The 17,812-nt window shown below is 34.2% G+C and overlaps 1 protein-coding gene across 11 annotated transcripts in view; it reads left to right on the forward strand.

Annotated features, from left to right (window-relative positions):
* Positions 1 to 17,812, forward strand: part of CHODL (chondrolectin) — a 305,562-nt gene that overhangs the window by 257,100 nt on the left and 30,650 nt on the right. For 6 of the 11 annotated variants that reach the window (XM_025044201.1, XM_025044199.1, XM_025044202.1 and 3 more), the window contains one exon: positions 16,248 to 16,365. The exons of the other annotated variants lie outside the window; for them this stretch is intronic. The gene's annotated coding sequence lies outside the window, so the exon portion shown is untranslated. The remainder of the gene's footprint in view (positions 1 to 16,247; positions 16,366 to 17,812) is intronic. 11 annotated transcript variants of the gene reach the window in all.

The raw sequence follows: 17,812 nt of genomic DNA on the forward strand, positions 1-17,812 counted from the left end.
TTTTGAAGTTCTCTAGTTTTTAAGCATTATATTAAGAGAATATAGATTGTATGATTTCAACCCTCTTATATTTGTTGAGGCTGATATATCTTTTTTTTTTTTAAATCAAATTTTGAACAAATTTTCATAGTATTCTTAAATGATTACCAAAACAATTTATAAGTAAAAATGTATGCTTATATAAAAATTAAACGTACAGTTTGCTTTAAAATTTCCAATACTCTTCCTTCTAAGTTATATTTAAATTGCCATGGAAAACATAAAAATGGATTTATAATTTCAAGTTTTGTTTCTAGCTACACATTCCATTTCCTTGTTATAAGTGAAATTATAAAGAAGTTAAATTACATTAATTTGCATCTTTAACTATGGCTCCTTAAATGTCTGTCATTTGTAAGTTTTTCATTTATGGGTCTTTTAAAATTAGTTTCTCTCATCTACCACATATTTTGGACTAAATAATATTTATGAAATAATGCATAACTAATTTTATATTAATCAAAGGCATATATTACCAAGCTCTGCTCAGCATGAGATATTTAATTTAGCCACTGAGTTGATATAATTTCAGTTAAAAGGAAGATCATCTAGTATTTGAGACAACCTAGATAGCTGTATCCATAGCAAAGGTAAACAAAGCATGACTGATTGACCTTTATGAAATAATTAATTTGTGGACCCCATTCTTATTCGTAGATTCCCTCACAGAAAAATACCATCTTGAAGACAACTGATACAAATCTTAGAATATATGTCAAAATAACCTATCATAGTGTCCCTTGGTATTTGGCATCTCATTTTTACTTAAAATCTGCTATAATATTTAGGAAATAAACTCAACAAAAATATTTTAATTAAAGTAACAAATTAATCAAAGTCTACTATTACACATTTTTATACTCTTAGAAGAGATAACAAGGAGATAAGTCAGTGATTGAAAAAAATCTTTAAAAAATATACCAGCTCACTGAAAAAGATTTAAAACTTCATCTTTATAATATTTGATTAATTTTTAAAACTTTAGGATAGAATCTCAACATCTGTACATTTTACCATTAAGATTCTGTATACTTTAAAAAAATATTGTTACTATTGAAATAGTAAAAAAACTCATAGAAACTGGCATCTCACCAGAAACTATTAAGACACCATTATGGATGCCTGACTCTAAGTCATACAATTATCTGATAAGCTTGTTTTAAAATGAGTACCACAGTTATCTGGGGAATAGACAATGAATGGTGGTAATGATACTCATACTTTCAGAAACATATTGCAACTATGTTAAATGTCAGAATATGTCACTCTATGATACCTAATGTACTTTTAATACAAAATGTAGGTCATTTTTTCCATTTCAGTTTCCTATTTCCATCTGAGGCACTGTACCTGAGAAAACACTCAACACCCCTGAGTGAATTTCAAAACACAATAGAGTTTGGATTGCTTTATGTAATAACACAGATAGCATTTCATTTCTACAAAATAAATAGAACTTTAAAAATATTTTTCTTTCCTCCTTCAGATATGTGCAAAGAAAGCAACTCTTAGAAACTATTTTTCTGTGGTCATAATGAGACTGTAACTTCTAGAAAGAAAGCCACCTGGTTACCCCTGTTTATACTTTCACAAAAGACCCCTGAGTAGTATCTCCGTTGAAAAAATCATATTGCCTAATTCCAAGAGACTTACATTTTCTACAAACGGTTTAGTTTATTTAATAGGTGTCACTTGGGTTTTTTTTATACACCTTCAAAAGAATAATTTCTTTAGGCTACAGATGAAAGGCTCAAATAGCAGATGTAGAGTCCCTTAGTATTATATAATTCTGGACTTTCCAGAAGCTCAATAGGCATATGGAAAGAAGAATAGAATGAAGAACAAGGAACACATTTTCTGTCCCAAGAGTTGCTTAATTGTCCCACATATCTCAGGTGACACCTCAGTTGTTGGAATGGAAGGAGTGTGTATCCTAGAGGAGTAGGTATTCCAAATTACTGAAAGATAAAAATTTTCATTAAGAAAATGTTTATGTGCAAACCTTTGTAGTGGAACATTTTAAAAATATAATTCAGAGTTTTCTGTTTAATGAACAGATATTTTGAACATTATGCAATGTTTTTCTCCTTTGAGGAATTTAAGGTTATTGTTATGATCCTTACCTGTTGTACTGTGATGATCTCAGATGCCAATAAGCAAGATTAGTTTTTCGTTTTTTCCCCCGCCCTTAGGATTCATGGCTTTTCTAGGCAAGACCTTACACCTCACCTTCATCATGGACATGTCTGCACCTGCTACACTCATTTGTATCTGTCTCTGTTCCTGGTGTCTTCCCTCACATCTGTGGGTTTCATACAGAGCTGAGATGTTGATGACTCTCAAATATGTATCTGTAGTTCCAACCTTTTCTGTGAACTTTAAAATTTTTAAAATCAATGACCACACACAGATGTCTGAGAAACATCTTAAATCAAACAAATTCAAAATTTAGCTCCTGATTTTGCCTCCCCAGATCACTACTGTCCAGTTGCCTCCATCTCAGTAAATAACACTTCATTTGTTCAGTGGTTCAGGTTAAAAATCTTGACTCCTTTTTCTTACATCTACAGTAGATCCATTCATTCCATCTAATCTCTTAGCTGAATCTTAAAACCATATCTAGAAATTGATGACATCTCACCACCTCCATAGTTACTACCTTAGTTCAAGCTACCGTCATATCTTACTTGGGCTATTGCAGTTTCCTAATCCTGATCTCCTAAGTTAGATCTCTTTGCTTTGCCCTTGACCCCTTGCAGCCTCACCTCAACAGTAATCAGAGTTCCAGAGGAACTCTAGCAAAGACCATGTTACTCCTCCAGGGTTTCCCCATATCATTCAAAGTAAAAGTCTTTAAAATGGCCTTCAAAGTTTACTCTACCTGTACCTTATTACCTCTCTGATCTGCCTCCTACTGTTCTTTTCCTATTGCATTCTGTTCCAGCTACACATTTCTCTTGCTTTGCCTTAAAACAACCAGGCATGCTTCTGCCTCAAAGACTCCCATCCTCCATCCCTCTTCTTACCCCTGCCTGATATGCTTTCCCCAGAAATTTACATTCCTTGCTCTTACACACACACACACTCCTTAGACTTTCTTTTTTTTTTTTGCTTTATTTTTTTTCCGTAGCACTTACAGTTCACTAGCATATGATATATTTTAATTATGTAGTTTGTTCATTTTCTGTATCTCCTGCTCTAAGCTCTGGGAGGCAGGGATTTTGCTCTGCTTCGTTCAGATCTGTATCCCAGTGCCTAAGACACTGAACAGCATGTAGTTGAATAAATGAATCACTTAACCTAGAGTAAAGTAAGTTAAATTAAAAGCAATCAATGACCAAGCAATGAGTCCAAAGGGAAAAAGCTAGTATTAGAATCTAAACAGATTAGGAAGAGTTTAGGTGGCATGGCATATGGTCTTGATGCATTGTGAGTTAGCCTATTACATTCTGTGAGTCAGCCTATTAATTCACGCCTGAGACCGGCAGGTTTCAAGATGAATAAACACTGGTAAAGGTCACTGCAAATGGCCAACTCTGTAGACAGTCACAGTTTTTTGCATTTAATTTTCTTTTTGTTTTTGAGGGAGAGTTCACATCATTTTGCCTATTTCAGTTTTTTTTTTTTTTTTTTGACATTTAATTTTCTTTTTTTTTTTGAGGGAGGGTTCACATCATTTTGCCTATTTCAGTTTTTGTTTTTTGTTTTTTGTTTTTTTTGCTTTGGAGTTAAGTAATTAACTTTTGCTTCTTCTTCAGTTGATTTTTGCTCTGGGGCTCAGTAACTAATCACAAGAACAAAAATCATCAATTTTAGGGCCTTTGGATTTGGTTGTCTCACTATTTAGCAATTTGGTAGTTTTTGGTCTTTATCAATGAAAACTTGACTGTGACACATGTCTCATAGCTCTACAGGGATCTTTGGTTGAATTCTCACTTCAGATTTCTGATTTACTGACAGCATTTAAGAAAGAAAATTATCTACGCTTTGAAAGATTACTGAAGTTTATTACTTGAAGAACCTCTAGAAGTGTACTGTCTGATACAGTAGTCACTAACTTGATATCTCTTTATATTTTGACTTAACTTCTTTCAGATTAAATAAAATTTAAAATTCAGTGGCAGTCACATATCAAGTCTGTAACAGTTACACATGGTTAGTGGTTTTTGCATTGTACAGCACTGACCTAGAACATTTCAGTTGTTACAAAGTTTTATTGAACATGTCTCTCTAGCTTTGTTTTTGCTGGTGGAAAATAATTTGTTTGTCCATCATAAGTTCATTCATTTGAAAATATTTATTCCATGACAAATATTCAAGAACCTCTTTGTTAAATGTGATGCTGGAATTTAAGGAACTTAGAATTCATATACAAAAGTAAACCATAACATTTGGCAGTAAGCGTTCCATTAGAGGCATATACAGACTGTCATATGATCATAAATAAAATGGTAATTAATTTTGCTTCAGGTATGGGATTGGTCATGCAACACACATTTTAAATCTCTCTTTTGCTACTGCCGTAACTGCCAGAAAAGAAATAGTTGATGAACACTGGTGTCTAGTAAGTTTATATTTGTTGTTGAAAAAAGTCAATAAAGATCAGTCAGAATGTTCACTAATAGCATGGCTTTGCCACTGCCCCAACAATAGTGTAGTTAATAGCAATTTTAATGTCTGAAACCACCATAATTGCCCTCAGAAATCAATACATAATAAAAGACTCCTTGGTTTTAGATACAAGTATTGAACCATATATCTCATTTTGAAAAGGTTACTTCTGATTATTACAACACAGACAAATTTAAAATTAGTTTGAAAGCTAAATAGGAACAAAATTCTTATTTTTAAAGCCTGTGAATTTAGACTTAAAGCAGTGCAAACATGCATTTAATTGTATACTATTTAAATTTAATGAGCCTTTGTGTGTTTTCACTGGAAATACAAATGTATTATACTAAAAAATTCATAAATAAAGCCACAGCTAAAAAATAGTATTTTGAGTAAATTTAAAACTTGTGTAAACTATAGTTAAAACAGTAAATTATTAAAATGTACTGAGATAAATATTTTGGACTTTAATAAGATATTTAATAAGATATTTGGACGTTAATAAGATATATAAAAAAAGGTTTCGATAAGTATTCTCTTGAAATGAGAATAGTTTCTTCATTCCTTTCTTTTATTCTTTCTTCCATTATACACGATTTATGTGTTGTGATTCCTGTGTCAGTATTACATTTAAAAAATTTTGTCTCCATAGAGAAATTGCTAATTATCTGCAGTGAGATGTGTAAATACTATTATATTATTTGGAGGAACTGTTGGTATAATCATTTAAGGAGCAATCACATATATTGATTACATTCAGCATTCAGGAAACACTAACCGAGGTGCAATGGTCTGTCTGTTTCCTAAATTGTTAGATGTCAAGCAAATTATCTGGGTCCAATCTCTGATACATGAAAATTTTTCTTTTGGCATGTGTTACTGGCATTGTGAATAATATTTTAATTGAAAGTACATCTTTTGAGACACTCTTAACATTTAGCCAGCCTTGCTACTTTAGATTGTTATTTGGACATTTTCAGCCTTTAATGTCTGTTAGGCTTGTACCAGAACACACTGCTTATCATTTATGAAATGGCTGTTAGCATGACCAAAACGCGTATAATTTCAAAGAAGTTGGAAAACAATCTCTTCGGACCTAGAATCCAAACAAAATATCCCAAAGTGACTGATCATTTTGTCTTAATATTTACCAACCAAAAACCAGAAAGTTATCAATGTCCAATTTTCCTTTTTATCTTGTGGTGACACAAAGAACAGTTCTCTGTTATTGCGACAAACAGGATTTGGGTATGTTAGCATGGTACCAGTCATTTGGTGGGCCGAGCCTAGAGGTTGAGGAAATGAGTAGGAAGATTGAAGGAATGAAACGCTACGGTAGGCCTGGGTGTTAAAGGAGCCCAGCTGAGATTAAGTATAAATTTGAACAGGGGTCGAGTAAACAAGACCAGATGCTAAGAACCCAGGGGCATCTGATCTAATTATAGGTGTGTGTCTTAAAACCCTTCTAGCACAGGCCATGGAGATTTCAATTAGCACTGTGCTAAAATAGAGATTTTTATTTTTAAAATCAAGGCACTGAAATAAGAACTGAGCTGAGCCAATGGAAATAGGTCAGGTCAAGATGAGTTTATTCATCATTTGTCAGAGTGTAGGCAGGTCAGTATTCCCACCACTGTAAACAGTGAACTGGATTGAGGAAATTGGAAGAAGAGACAGACCCTTGGTAACTGAATCAGCGTTATTCCTCCTCCACTGGGAAAGGTTCATGCTAAAAATTCTCATATACATGGGGAGCTGTAGCAAGTCTCCGCTCAAAAATATCAGTGAGTCTACGATCACTGAAATTGTTTTTTTTTTTCTTTTTGTCTATGAATCTAATAAATTTGCAATGCCAACTTCATCATCACCTATTTTCTCCCCATATCCCATTTCCTTAAACTTTCACTGGTTTCAATGATGACTCGCATTACTACATTAGCCCCACATTCTCCCTTCTTTGCCTCTGAAATTCTTATTTATCCATTAAGGGAATGTTAAAAGTCACCTCATTTTTAAAGCTTTACCAGGTTCTCTTCACGATAATGAATCATTCCTTTCTCTGAACTTCCTGTTACTTTACCTCTAAGCAGCACTTATTTCGTGTTATGTTTCAGTTTGTTTATGTATTTTTCCAATTAGATTCTCTGCTTAGGATGGCTAATTAATACTCTTAATTATCTTCCTATCTCCCTAAAACCTAGCAAAGTGGTTTGCATATAGTGAGCATCAATATGCATCTATTCAGTCAAGTTATTTGATTATTTACACAAATCCTAAGCCTGACTCAATGAATCACATATTGTTCTCAGTTAGGTTATTTAGCCTATCTTGCCCCCAGTACTTTATTTGTAAATTGGGGTGACAATCTAATATCACTGAATTTGTAGGTTAATTTTATAGTTAAGGAAATCACATAAGGAAAAAACAAGAGACAGTCATAAAACTCCATAGCTATTTATTGGATAGCTAAAGTTTGCCAAGCCAAAAGAATCTCTGCAGGGCCAGCTCAGTGCAGACAGCATCTGAACCTTGGCCAATTTCCCATATGAGACAGCCACCTAATATCCCTGATTTATAGCATTGACCAACCTCATGTCTCCCTCAGTTGAAAGTGTATTGTTTGAATGATACTTTTAAAAAATAGCATGGAAATAATAATGTAAAATTAGTAACATATGGACAGTAAGAGGAAAAAAGTAGAATTCGAAAGGATAAAGGCAGTAAATGAAAATGATATTAAACAGGAAAATATAAGCAAAGATAGTTATGATAAAACGACCACAATAAGCCTAAGTAAATTAAATGTAATTTTGGCAAAGACAGTGCTGTGTTCTGAGGTTGCCGTCCATGATAAGCATCTCGGACCTTGCCTCATTATTCTCTGCAGGCGTGGGCTCATTCTAGGTAATTCACACAGGGAAGAGAGCATTCAGGCTCATATCCTTTAATTTCCACCAGTTCAGGGAAAAATTTTTTTCTCAGAGTTACCTCCATTGGGAAATTTCCTCTTCTATTATTCCATAGTAATCCTGCTCAGCATGGGTGGGGCCATACCCTCCTAACCACCAACTCCCACCTTAGGAGATAAGGCGACTGATCTTCACCAGAATGGTAGCAGGAGCAACCAGGATTGCAAGCATTTGTTACATGTGGAGAGAAATGCCTAAGAATGAGGCCAAGCACAGCTGAGAGATCTAGAGGGTGGTATTGCCTTGATATCCTTTGAATTCCTAATCTAGACATGCTCAAATTTAGTTCAATTTCTTGATTTCCACATTACTTTGAGTTACTATATTCTCTTTTGTCTTAAGCTAGTTTGAGTTGATACATATAAGTGCGTGTGTGTATAAATGTTTATATATATATTTTTACTTAAATCTGAAAGAATAATATGTTCAATTTAGTCTAATATTTAGCATGTTAAGTTTGTGTGGCTCCAAGCCATTTGTGACTCAGAGGTCAATTTAATTCTTGAATTTGCTTTCTGGTTTAGGTTTTCACCTAAAGGTTATACCCAAGGATTTGATTGGTTCTGGACTCTTGGAGCCCTTATTATTATTAAACACTTATTTACCATGAATCCTCTGGATTAAACTGAAACAGGTACCCTGGGGACCATCTGAAAGAGAAAAATCCCGAAGAAACATACAGTTGAAAAATATACTATGTCTAGTCTATGTATACCCTCAAGCATCTCTTGAGGTTTAAACTAAATTGGTCCTTCTGCATGGGGGGAATAGAGCAGTATTTTCAGCTGGGTAAAAATTATTGTTAAACTCCATTTAAACCATTTATTTAATATCATGTAGCTTTTGAAATGGAGTCCAATGATGAATTTTGAATACAGTCAGACAAGATAAAACCTCTAAGAACAGTTTACATACAGGGATGTAAAGAGACTCACTGCTAGTAAAATTCTATATTAGTGGTATGAAACTATGACAATTTTCATTTAAAAAGGAATTAAATAGAAAAAAATGGTAAAAAGTAAAAAGCCAGTGATTAGAGGTAAACAACCACATAAGTAGAAGAAAATGCTTAGAAATTGTAGAGTGGTAAAAATCATGGAAATTTAGAACCACGGAGTTAACTCAATCAGTATATTTTCTAGACCGTTCTATCTCCAACATCTATACAGTGCCATCATGGGCACTAGGAGAAAATCATAGGGAATTTTTTTCTTGCATTACAAAATGAAATTAATTCAAATTACATTAAAATGAATTTTTTTAAAAAGAGGGTCACGCCCACACTGGGAATTCGTATAAGGACTTAGATGTGTCCCAAAGAAAAGACCAATGAAATTTGAGACAATCGAATAACCAGAATGCCAAGATCAATTCTTCAGAACAGAGGACAATAACAAGAATCTCTAACTTTTGAAGAGTGAGCTCCTTGTGTTGGACAGATAGGGTTCACCAAATACCCATGTCTGCCACTCTACTTCTCAGCTTCCTCTGCAGTTAAGTCTTATAGGCCGAGGCAGTTCTCAGTAGGTGTGCTTCTTCCATTCCTCTATCAGTTTTCCATGGTGACCAATAGCACCAGAGAGCATGATTAGAAGATAGTCTAGTTTACCCACATCGGCACATTGGATTCTATGACCATAAAATAAACTTTTGTTGTCTAAGGCCATTGAAATATATACATATTTGTATATTTATATTATTATTAAGATAGTAATATAAGAAGGCTTAGAACTCTCTTCTCAGATAGGAAAGAATATATACGTGAGCCTTCTTGGAATAATACCTCAGTGGCAAGGACTGGAAAAATAAAAGAAGCCTATTGTTACCAACAGACCAGTGTTAAAGACTGACTGAGAGAATACCAATTGCTGGAGGAAAATTACTTCAATTTTGGAGACCTAACTATTGGCAGTACTACGTTAGAGAGGGATCACAGTGGAATAACTGAGGATGAGCCCAACACAGATGGTGCTAAATCTCCCTGAGACTCTGAATACTGAGTTGGGCTCCAGTTCCCTAAGCTCCTGTGCCTGGAGCCCTTCTGTTAATTGTGGCCTCATTGACTGAGGTCTTCCCGGTGGTCCACTACTTCTTGCCAAGCTGATTCTTAGATTTCTCAGACTTCTTTAGAGACTCAGTCTGAGCCACTGTACTAGAATCAGAGTGACTGGCTTTAAATCCTGCCTCCAACACTTCCAAGCTGGGTGACCTACCCTAAATTGTTTTTATCACACTATTCCTTCTCTGCATGACTTTGGTCATTTTGAAGATGGGGATCATAGTTATACTTATCTCATAGAGCTGATGTGAAGATTAAATGAGATAAATTGTGTAAAGTGCTTAGAACAGTTTATATCACAGCAAAACATTCAGTAATTGTCAGCTCTCCTTGTTATTATTATTGCTCGGATGTTCAAAAGTTGCACCAGAAGCTCTGACTCTTCCTTGCCCTCTGTTTTGAGTCTAATCTCTGAGATTTAAATTCCAGACACAAATCGGTAAAGAGTTGGTTATATTCTCTTGGGATTGGGAATGTGGACTTTTGTACCCTTCTTGAATATTCCCCATCTTTAAACCTGCATGTTTCTGTGATATCAAACGAATGGTTTTTATGGCATTTGATATGAAGGCTGAGAAGATTGGAGGGTACAGGCCGAGAGTGAGGTATTGGAGTTAAAATTTTCAGGAATTTCATAGTTTTTCTTTTCTTCAACTTCTCATAAGAGATATTCCTTCTCCTTTTTTCAGTTAATATGATACCTTTTTTCTTTTCATTAGGGCGGCTTTAGGGGTACTGGTAAAAAGCCCATTTCTTTAAGAGGGTGCTGATTTTACAGGTGTGTTCATTTTGTAAAAATGAATAGACTGGAAATTTGTGATTTGTGCACTTTTTTGTATGTTATACTTCTTAAATTTTACATTTAAAAAGGCTTGGGTAGAAGTGCAGTCTAGTTTCTTATGTGATAGGACTGATTTTCTGCGAGATTGGAAAATTTTTACCCACACACATACTCATTTTATGATTTGTGTATTGCATAAAATAGTTGTTGTTGGTCATGTAATAACTCTAAGTATGCAATTTTTAAGAGGTGATATGTTTTGTTGGAAGGAAATACATATAGTTCCACTTAAAATGTAATCATTCTTATTTGTCCATCAGTGGAAAAAAATCTGGTAAACTGATTATATAACTTGATTATGTATTATTCTTTTAACAGATCTTCTTATATTATTAACATAAATAAAGCATATTTTAGCAATTTAAAAGAAGAATCTCATGTAGTTGAATGCAAAATATTCAAAATATATTGTGAATTTTTTTAAAAAGTAACAAAAAAACATTGTGTATGTTATTCTATTATTTGAGTAAAAAATAGTCAGGAAAAAGAGAGACTACATATAGCTTATTTTCCACTTCTCAAACTTCACTTTTCCAAAAGACCTGCATTAGTATCTGTTTTGCTAACTGAAAGAAATCTAAAGAGGATTTTCACTTTTAAATTAATGGTAATTGCTTCTTCGATTCACATCATTTCAGTTTATAGAAGATTTCACAGGAATGCTCTACTTTTGGACAGTGAGGGAAACTTGTATTTAATTTTCTTGTATATATGTGTTTAAACTACATCTGAAAGAACATAAGAGACGAATAAAAGTGACTCTTTTGGTGGGAAGGGTAGGAACCAGGGAAATTGGGAACAAAATCAGAACGAGAAGATACTTCATGGTAAATATCTTTATGATTTCAAGTTAATGAAAAATATAGATTGTCTCCTCAAAATTAATGACATGCAAGCATGCAATGACTTTCCTAAGATATTAATTATTTAGGTCTTAGGGATATTTATCCTCAAGACTCAAATAAAACTCAAAGACAATATACTCTACCTGGAGCAATGTTACTGTTAGCAAGGGGATCCTACACATTCAGGAAAAAAGGCAGGAAGGGAGAGGAGGCAGGGGCACCTGTGGGAGATGTGGACAGGAACCAAAGGTAAACTTTGCTGCCTTGTAAGGTTCATCTTCTTAATGCCTTTGGGGGGAAACTGAGGTACATCATTTTCACAAAGATTCTTTCCCTTCACACTTGGGAAGACGAATTGCTTCTTTTTCCCAGAGTTCCAAGGGATGGATTCAGTATTTTAAATTATAGACGAAATGCTTTGTGATTGAGAGGAAATGTTTTGCATTTTATATACTAAATAGGAAATACACTTCCTGTTTCTTAGCAACGATCATAGAAGTGTTGGTCTAATACCTTTTATTTTTTATATAAATTGATTTTTTTATTATAGTTTTCTGGAACTTTGCATGTTTCCTGTCATTTAAAATAAAACAATATGTAAATCCATACATTTAAAGTAATAGTGCAAAGTTTATTTTAAAGCAGCAAAACTTTTTAATTTTTTTTGAGAGAAAGACAGAGAAAGAGAGAGAGGTAAGTTCTTGTTACCACCCCAGAAAAAAAGTTCAACCCTTTTATATTGAAAGCTTCTAAAACATTCCTGGGTTAGCCAGTTTTACTTATTTGTATCTTCCTGCCAAACAAATACTAAGGAAGATAATTGACCTAAATAATATGAAATTTCTAATTGTGACAAGTGTCAAAATAAATAATTTTGTTATAAAATCAAGATTCTTAACATGAAAATTGTCAAGATTTCCTTGTCTGATATTTACATTTTAAAATATTATTTAAAGTTTTACAGCATGTTTGTCATATGTCATGGCTATTTAACTTTTGTCCTGCCAATGTAATACTCTTATGAAGAGGGAAAACATGATAATTTAACTAGTAAATAAAATCACCTCTTCATTTAGTGGAATGTCAATTCGATTTAGACTTAAAAGATCTAGATTGAAGTCTAGACTCTTTCAATGACAATCTGTATGCGGGGGTGGGAGGACAGGGACGTCTCTATCCACATTCCAGGTGTCTCATGGTTTAAGGCAGGTGATAGTATGTAACACGCTGCATAGTTAGTAGAATCAAATATGAAATTGTATAAAAATGTTTTCTAAATTTTAATGATGCAAACATGTTATTATTCACTCGCTTATAGTATAGATTAACTGGAAAATTTACAAGCCCCCACTTTACAAGCTTTGCTGGGTAGACGTACCTACAAAGCAGAAGGTAGTGAGTGACAACATCTGAATGAAAATACTGCTTGCAATAAAAGTGGATAATAGTTTCCCAAGTTCTAACTTTCTGGAACACCGAGACTTTTATGTTGAAGCCACTATTATGAGTTTTGCTATGGTTGGATCACACTAATTTTTCAATTTTGCATCTTTTCATTTGACAGGAACAAACTTAGCTATTCCGAATAGTAGTGATGTTTGTTCATGATTTTAAAAAATTATTGGTATTATTCTGATTGACTTTCCTCAAGACTCTTACATCCCATATCCACATTTCATAGTAATAATTAATTTGTTTGCCTCATAACTGATGCCAGTAGTTTAATTTTTCAAGTGGCTGAGGTCACATACGCGATGTGGATGGTACAACCCAAGACAGCGTTGTGATAGACAGTTTTAAATTTTTAGCTATGTATAGTCATCAGGATGTGTCTACATACCCAAAACCTCCCCATGTAAATTGTTTCCATGCCATGTTTTTTTCTTCATGCACATCTATAGTGACAAAATGGCACATGGATAAACCACAGATGGTTTTTATCTCAATGGCTGCATCATGGAACATCATTAGTTTCATGTCTGTTCCACACAAGGAACGCTAGCTTTACTATGGGCGTCTGGCTGGCAGTTCCTTGGGGGCTTGTCACACATGTAATCCAAGTATCCCAGCTGTGTTTTCAGTTCCCTGGTGTCTACTCTGGCACAAAAAGGTGCTTATGAGCCAACCTAATCCTCTTGTTAATTCTGTGAGCAGCTAGGACTCTTAAATCCTAAATCCCTAATATCTACCCTGACTTCTTTCTTTTGTTTAAATTGGTTGATTTGTCAAAGATATTTTTTCTGTAGCTTTGATCAGTGAGATTTAGGATTATGGTAAATCAGAAGATGCTTTATTTCAACTAAAAACATTGATATAATAAGATAAAACATATATAGGGTGATTAATGAGGCCACTACTAGATGCAGTCACAAAGGTTTTGTTGTTTTGTGTTTTAGCTCACAAAATAAAGTAGCTGCAACAGCACAGTTTTTAGCAACACCTTCCTAATTTACAAAACATAGATAAATACTTTCAGATTAAATGTCTGTAAGGTAGATTTGGGGGAATAGCAAGGTTGACTCATGGAGCTCCATAATTTATCTGTGAATCTCCTAAAGTCCCTTGGATGTCCTAAGGAATGATAGTTAAAACAGTGGACATCAAGAAAAATATATCTTTGTGACATGATAGAGCAGAACTACAAATAAAACTATAAAATCACACATACAAATATGTGAAAATGGAAAGTAGGGAGAAAGGCAAGGTCAGGTGAAATCAGATGAAATATAACTTTTGCTTTCTCATGAGTATAGAGTGATGATTTGACATTTTTTATTATGGATTTATAAATTAGTAAGATTTTCTATGATGGTGTTACGTAACAAAAAACCCCAATACTTTAATAGCTTCCATAAAGAAGCATTTATTCTGTACTCACAGATCTGCAAGATGGCCAAGACATTTCTTCTCCAGGCTTTGGGTGCATTTAGGTGTGTTCAATATTTCTGTCAGTCTGAGATGCAAATGGAATGAATATTAGCTGACTAGGGCATATTCTTCTCATGGCTGGGAATAAATAAGAGGCCAAACCAAAAAACCCATAAGCATGTTTAAAGCCTCTGTCTGAATAGGCTGTTTGTCATATCCCATCATATTCCTTTGGTCAAGGCAAACCACATAATCAAACCAAACATCAATAGGGTGGAAATGTATACTTCTCCGGTGGTGAGATGGGAGGATGAATATTTGTGGTATAATTATATAATCTACTCATAATTTGTCTTTGGATAACAAATATTAAATTTCCTTTCTTGCATCCACAAAATATATTCAACTCTCTGCCAATGAAGACTCCTTTCTTCCCTCAAAATTTTATGCTTTTATGGCATCAGACTTGAAGTTTAAGATCTTATCATAGTCTCTATGTCATATCTGCTCCTCCCCTCTAACCAACATTCAGTGGTGCAATAGGACGGGATAATTTACAAAAATGTGTAATTTTGTGGCTACCCACGTCTGGCCCCAAAGCCAATGTCATAAATTTTATATTTTCCTTTGGGCATCTACCCACTCCTGGTATCAACTTCAGGTTTAGTTCGCTTTTTTTGCTTTACCGATGTTACATAACAATGGATTGAAGCATGCTGGTAACTTATAACCACACAACTTATTCTCACAAACGGTCCTGTGATTTGACTATGGGGGTCTCTGCTCTAGATTGTGCTGGGGATCAGATTGGTGCCACATGTCTGTTATTCTGGCACCCAGGCTGAAGGAGCAGTTGCTATCTGGGAAGATGTTTCCTTGTGAAGAGATCAAAAGTCCAAGAGAAGAAGACAAAGCACCCATGAGCATTTTAAGTTTTTGCTTGGATGTGACATCTCATATCCTCTCACGTCCCGTAAAGCCAAAGTAAATCACATGGCCAAATAAAAACCAGTGAAGTGGAGAATTTTACTTCTCCCATAGAAGGTTCGATGGGAGGGTCAATATTTGTCAAAGTAATACAATCTACCTAGAATGATAAAGAGGCTGTAGCCAAATAAAATGTAATTATGGTCTTAAGTGGGGGTGGGGGTGGGAATGAGGAAAGTTTCTGAACTTACTCTAAGAAGAAACTATTGCCTTAAAAATATCCTGCCTTGTTTCCTTGGATAATTTTCTCAGTGCCACTCAGGGTCTTCACAGATTTAGTTCCACACAAAATTTGCTTTGCTAGAAAATTCCTTATAGACTGAAGGTCTGGGAAGAAGTAGAACCCTATAATATAAATCACTCAAATTGTAGGCCATAGATAGTTATTCTTTTATTATGTTGCAAAGATTATTTTCAATGAGGCAATCATGCATTTCAGGTTTACAAAGTTAGCATTATTAGTTCCTTGTTGTGAAATTGTGACCTTTTAAATTAAACAGCTTTACATTTCTATGATTATTAGAGAAGGGAAAAGGAAATAACTAAACAGAATTTCAAGTATTTAGGCTTATGATTACTTGGATTTCATTATCTGTAATGGCATATAATATGTTTTTATAATTTATTATAAAATATTTAAAGACAGTGGGAGAAATACTCATAAATGCAAAGAAATTAGCATTACAGAAAGTTTGTGTTTGGTATCATTTTAAAAATAAAAAGCTTGGTTAAAGAGGATTGTCTGGAGTTAAAAGGTGGGTTAATAAGCCTCTAAATAACAGCATTATGCATTAAAATACCAATCAAGAAGGTAAAATATGTGACTATGAATCATTGAGTAAGCAGAGTTATACTAATTTGGGGATAATTTTTGTCATTATTGATCAAAATTGTTTTTATGATAATGACTTTCCTAACAGATGGCTATAGAAGAAGATAAATACAAACTGCTAGAAATACAAATGCTTTTTTATTTTATGATTTTTCTTTCATTTACACTTAAAGGATGTTCACTTATTTCTGCACAGGTGTTTCAATCTTTATAATGAGTTTGATTCAATTCAAAAAAACATTTATATAACCCCAATCATGGGGAAGACACCATGGGGAGATGGAGGCAAAGATGGCTCTTTAATCGGTGATATAGTAAGTCATTGAGAAGAACATGTCTGTTGTAGTTTGTCTTTGAAGAAACAATTTGACTCAGCTTTTAAATTCTGTTTTTCTTTCTTCTTTTCTTTCTTTCTTTCTTTCTTTCTTTCTTTCTTTCTTTCTTTCTTTCTTTCTTTCTTATTTTTTTATTAGTTTCAAGTATTCAGTACATTGGTCAGACATTTATATAGTTTATAAAACCATCCCCCTAATTGTTCCTTCTCTCCTAGATGGTTTTCCACCTAGCCAATATATTAATGCTAACTACATTCTCTGTGCTGTGCTCCCCATCCCTGTGACCATCTTTCAACTACTAATTCTTTAACCCTTTACCCCATTCTCCCAGACCCCCAAACCCACATTCTCTCTTTCCGTCACCAAATTGTCTTCTATAATTGTGAGTCAGTTTTTGATTAGTTTGTTCTTGTGTTCCTTAGATTCCCCATATAAGTGAAGTCATATGGTACTTATCTTTTTCTGTCTGACTTATTTCACTCAACATAAGAACCTCTAGGTCCATCCATGTCATTGCAAATGGTAGGATTTCATTTTTTTAATGGCTGAGTAATATTCCATTGTATTTATGAACTATAATTTATTTATCCAGTTGTCTGTTGATGGGCACTTAGGTTGCTTCTATATCTTGGCTCTTGTAAATTGTGCTGCCATGAATATTGGGATGCATAGATCTTTACGAATTATTGTTTGGGTTTTCTTTGAATAAATACCCAGAAGTGAAATTGCTGGGTCAAAAGATATATCCACTTTTAATCTTTTGAGAAACCTCCAGACTGTTTTCCATAGCGTCTGTACCAATTTGCAATCCCACCAACAATGTATGAGGATTTTAAATTTAAAAAAGTACTAATTAGTGTTACAATAAAGTATCAGTACTTCTAATAAAGATTTTCAACAGGGTAACTGTCAGCTCCAATCCCTGCCAACCCGCTAAATACTCAACATTTTTTTATTTCAACATCATGAAATTCCACTGCTCGAAAAGTGCCCTGCAGTAGCCTATTTATTTTATAACCTATTCAGCAGAAATTGTTTCCATGGCTGCCAGCCATTGAGTGTGTGCTAACTCTGTGACTTGGCACAGCAGTGCTTCCTTCCATTTGGTTTGATTTAAGCATCTTCTTCAGCTATACCTTTCAGTGAATGCCTAAGCCTTTTCCGAAAAGGTGCTAGAAAGAGCACTGAACTGGCCATTTGAATATCTAGGTTGTAGCTCTGGGGACATGACCATGTTGCTCTTTCTTACTTTACCTTTTAACCTATTAAAATCAGGATTTGAAATATATCTTTTCAGAGTCACTTTTAGCTTCATTTCATCCTCCATGTATCGCTTACCTTCTTCAGTCTTTATTGCAAAGTATAGTAGAAGTCCTCCAGCTTGTAATGGCAGAGCCTGGCCTCACCCCCTGCTCGCTTTGTGGGC

The sequence above is a fragment of the Pteropus alecto genome, unplaced genomic scaffold (genome assembly GCF_000325575.1).
Source record: "Pteropus alecto unplaced genomic scaffold, ASM32557v1 scaffold81, whole genome shotgun sequence".
In the NCBI taxonomy this organism is placed as follows: Eukaryota; Metazoa; Chordata; class Mammalia; order Chiroptera; family Pteropodidae; genus Pteropus; species Pteropus alecto.